At 38.9% G+C, this 5,090-nt stretch overlaps 1 pseudogene; it reads right to left on the bottom strand.

The window, feature by feature from the left end:
• Positions 1-3,724: 3,724 nt before the first annotated feature.
• LOC112607876 lies at positions 3,725-4,887 on the bottom strand (annotated as a pseudogene).
• Positions 4,888-5,090: the final 203 nt, after the last annotated feature.

Below are 5,090 nucleotides of genomic sequence, written 5' to 3'. Positions count from 1 at the left end.
GTGGTATGACATATCTTATTGTTTATTTCCTTAAAACTCAACGTGTTCGGGAAATGTTGATCAAACTTTAATGTGCATATACAAATCTCCTGGGGATTCATCACATGTGGATCTTGCTAAAATGCAGATTTTTTAGTCAATGGATCTGGGATGAGGTCTTATTATATCATGTATTTTTATTTATTTAATTTATTTACTTATTTTTATTTTTCGAGACAGGGTCACCCAGTCTCAAAAAATAAACAACCTGTCACCCAGGCTGGAGTGCAGTGGCACAATCATGACTCAGCTTACTGCAACCTCAACCTCCTGGCCTCAGGTGACCCTCCTACCTCAACCTCCTGAGTAGCTGTAACTACAGGGGTGTGCTACCATGCCCAGTTAATTTTTGTATTCTTTTGTAGAGACAGGATTTTGCCATGTTGCCCAGGCTGATCTCGAACTCCTGGACTCAAGTGATAGGCCCCGCCTTGGCCTCCCAAAGTGCTGGGATTAAAGGCACCAGCCTATATCCTGTGTTTTTAACTAGCTTAGGATGATGTTGGTGCTGGTGTTCCATGGACCACATTTTGAGTAGCAAAGCAGTAGAGGGTCAAGATTATTGGGAGCTGAGAGAATACAATGAGATTGAGTAGTTTTTGTTCTCTTCCCGTTGAGCTTTAATACTATTCTTTACCCCTAAACCTTCTGTCCCACGATTCTTCATCCAATTCTATTAGTATTTGCCCCTTAAAATGGGCTCGTAATTATGCTCCAAGGGCATTTGGGCAGTGCTTTCACTTGTCATACTTTTCTGTTTTAGGCTTGATTCAGACCTTTTGAGTTAAGCTGTAATGTTAGCTATACATTTCTGTTTATTCATACTTATTGCCTTAACACAGTCATATATCTACCTTCTTAGAGTAAGGATTACTGAGTCTACATGTTTAAAACATTATGATAATGAAAAGGACTTTATTGGACAAATCCTAACAGAATGCTGTTTCACTGTATATAATGTCTTAGAGTATCAAGACGCAGAACTTCAGAATCATGGGCAATAATTTTACTTCATGATTAAAAACTAATCAACATGACGTCTAAGAGAAAAGACTGAATCCTTTCATTTTGAAATAGTTGTTCTTACTACTCATAAATACAAGATTATTGTGTATTGTCATCATCCAATTTCATTATAGAAGCAGGTAGCATATGGAGAAGACAGTTGACCCATGGAGAACTATTCTTAGCTCCTCTGCCAGTGACACTAGTCAACTCATGGAGAACTTACCAATTTGGCCTCTCTGAGAATAAAGAGAAAGATAAATTAATAAGGTTTGAATTATAGATTTTAAGAAAATTGTTACTTTTTCAACTTCTTATTTTGAAATTTAAAACTTACAGAAAAGTTGCAAAAATAGAGTTCCCATATACTCTTTACCGAACTTCCTTCAATATTAACTTCTTATATAACCATAGTACAAAGACCAAAACCAGGAAATTATCATTGGTAAAATACTATTAACTAAATCACACTTTCTAAGCATACTGGTCAGTTGTTTCATAGAATATCCCTCAGTATGGGTTTATCTAATGTTTTCTCATTAATAGATTGAGGTTGTGCATTTTTGGCAGAAATATCAAAAAAGTGATGTAGCCTTCTCAATATCATGGCATACATGATGTCGATATATCTTATCATCGGTGATATTAACTTTGATCACTTGGTTTACATGGTGTCTGTGGGCTTTCTCCACTGTAAAATTACTATTTTTCTCCTTGTAATTAACATATGTCATGTGGAGAGATGTGTTGAAGCTATGAAAATATTCTGTTTCTCATCATATTTTGCCTCCTAATTTTAGCTGTAATCCATTGATGGTTCTTGCCTTTGCCTGCAACAATTGGTGTTTAACTAACGGTGATTATTTTCTTCATTCCTTCAATATGTATTAATTGGAATTTTCTGTAAAGAAGACCTGTCCTATCTTCCCCTATTTATTTATTTATTCGTCATTTATTTGTGTCAGTTATAGACTCATGGATATTTAAGAAAATTGTCCTTTTTAGGTATTAGGAAAAGTATAATATAGAGGTTAAGAGTGCAGGCTCTAGAATCAATGAGCCTGGATTTGATTCTGTGTGTACTAGCTACATAACTTGGCAAGTTATGTAACTTCTCTGTGCCTCAGTTTCCTCATTTGTAAATGGAGAAAATAACGCCTACCTCAGATTGATGTGAGAATTGAGATAATACAAGTAGTCTTTAGCCTAGCTGTAATTAATTTTTCATAGCAAGTATTTTATACTGTGCTGTTTTACTCTTTATAAGTTTCCCCATCAACAAATGGAATATAAAAATATTTATCACATGCTTGCCTCCCCCCAGAATTATTACAATTCATGAGAGATGAATTTTAAAATAACTTATAATGTTAAGGACATACAGAATAAGTTTTATTCCTTAAAAAAGATCAAGCTAGATTAATTGCTAAGATCCCTTTTATTATCATTATTCTGTTTTTGGGCTGCTCTTGGTGTTAGATATGTAGATGACCATCAATGTAACTGAATTATTTTTAACATCTTAGATGATGTTTTAAGAGAACAGGCAAGCCATATGAAGTAAGTACTAGAAAATTCGTATTCCTGTAACTCCTTAAATTTCATTAGTGGTAAAGGAGTCATGAGTATAATAGTTTTTTCTTATTTATTTATTTATTTAAACTTTTATTTTAGGTTCGGGGTGCATGTGCAGGTTTGTTACACAGGTAAACTCATGTCACAGGGGTTTGTTGTACACATTATTTAGCCACCTGGGTACTAAGCCTAGTACCCAATAGTTATTTTTCCTGCTCCTCTCCCTTCTCCCACCCTCCACCCTCAGGTAGGCCCCAGTGTCTGTTGTTTCCTTCTTCGTGTTAATTAGTTCTCATCATTTAGCTTCTACTTATAAGTGAGAACATGCAGTATTTGGCTTTCTGTTCCTGCATTAGTTTGCTAAGGATAATAGCCTCCAGCTCCATCCATGTACCTGCAAAAGACATGATCCCATTCTTTTTTATGGCTGCATAGTATTCCATGGTGTATATATACATTTTCTTTATCCAGTCTGTCATTGGTGGGCATTTAGGTTGATTCCATGTCTTTGCTATTGTGCACAGTGCTGCAATGAGCATTCGTGTGCATGTGTCTTTATGGTAGAATAATTTATATTCCTCTGGGTATATACCCAGTAATGGGATTGCTGGGTCGAATGGTAGTTCTGCTTTTAGCCCTGTGAGGAATTGCCATACTGCTTTCCACAATGGTTGAACTAATTTACACTCCACCAACAGTGCAGAAATATTCCCTTTTCTCTGCAACCTCATCAGCATCTGTTATTTTTTGACTTTTTTTTTTGTTATGAGTTTTTAAATTAAGTTCTTCTTAAGAAATTTAGAACACGAGGCCGGGCGCGGTGGCTCATGCCTGTAATCCTAGCACTTTGGGAGGCCAAGGCGGGCGGATCACGAGGTCGGGAGATGGAGACCATCCTGACTAACATGGTGAAACCCCGTCTCTACTAAAAAATACAAAAAATTAGCTGGTTGTGGCGGCGGGCATCTGTAGTCCCAGCTACTGGGGAGGCTGAGGCAGGAGAATGGCGTGAACCTGGGAACCGAGCTTGCAATGAGCTGAGATCGCGCCACTGCACTCCAGCCTGGGCGACAGAGCAAGACTCCGTATCCAAAAAAAAAAAGATTTAGAACACCAATTTGTGAGGATAAACTCCATTTGTCGGGGCAAACACAAATCACAGGTAGCTCTGGAGCTGAGGAATAGCTTTGATTTTGATTAAAATCCGGGAGTCCACAGCTATTTGATCAATCTTGTGCTGCTCTGTAATCTTGTATTTCTCTTTTTCTGTGTGCAAGATCTCACCTTCCTGGTGTCTGGGCAATGTCTTTTTTTTTTTTTTTTTTTTTTGAGACTGAGTTTCCCTCTTGTCACCCAGGCAGTGGCACTCTGTTGGCTCACAGCAACTTCCGCCTCCTGAGTTCAAGCGATTCTCCTGCCTCAGCCTACCAAGTAGCTGGGATTACAGGCCCATGCCACCACACCCGGCTAATTTTTGTATTTTTAGTAGAGACGGGATTTCACCATGTTGGCTAGGCTGTTCTTGAACTCCTGACCTCAAGTGATTTGCCCGCTTTGGCCTCCCAACATGCTGGGATTACAGGCATGAGTCACCATGCCCGGCCTGCAGCTTCTTCTTGAAGTAAGTATCAGTAAGACGTTTTCGGATTTTTACATTGCTGATACCAATTTTGGTTCAGGTGGCAATGACAAATTTCTGGTGTGTTCTTCGTAGAGGAACTTGATTGAGGACCAGAGGTCCAGTCACAAGTAACCAGCCACTAGCCAGCTGTTTCAGGAAAATCACCCTTTTGCCCCTGTAGCGTCCAGTGAGGATGATCAGAATGGTCTTGGGAGTGATGCTGGCTCACAGTTTTCTCACGTGCTGACTGAAGAGTTTTTTTTTCCTTGACTCAACAGCTTTGAAGGCACATCTTCAGTAAGATAATACGTGGGCATTTTGCAAAGTTTAACCACCTGAGTACCACTGTTCTTGCCACCACCAACTGGTTTTGTAAGAGTTGCAAGAAATTTCTCCTTTTGCTTTTCAACCTTGGATTTCACAGCTGAGTACTTCCTCTTGTACGTGGCCTTTCTGGAATACATAGCAGATGGAGAATATCTGCCAATCCCTCTGACAATGACAGGATTTTGACTGCAATGGGGCTTCCCATTCTTGGGCTTCTTAGCCTTGAGGTTACCCTTTTTCACCTTGCCACCAGCATCAGACTTCTTGGCTTTGGGTTTCTTCTCTTTAGTATCTGGCTTCTGAACTTGTTCACCCTCCATCTTGTAAGATGGGAAAGAGCTGACTTTTTAATAATGGCCATTCTGACTGGTGTAAGATGGTATCTCATTGTGGTTTTGATTTTCATTTCTCTAATGATTGGTGATATTGAGCTTTTTTTCATATGTCTGTTGGCTGCATATATGTCTTCTTTTGAAAAGTGTCTGTTCAGCCGGGCGTGGTGGCTCATGCCTGTAATCCTAGC

The sequence above is a fragment of the Theropithecus gelada genome, chromosome 1 (genome assembly GCF_003255815.1).
Source record: "Theropithecus gelada isolate Dixy chromosome 1, Tgel_1.0, whole genome shotgun sequence".
In the NCBI taxonomy this organism is placed as follows: domain Eukaryota; kingdom Metazoa; phylum Chordata; class Mammalia; order Primates; family Cercopithecidae; genus Theropithecus; species Theropithecus gelada.
Note: the sequence above shows the minus strand (reverse complement) of the source record. Positions and strands in the feature narration are given on the sequence as shown.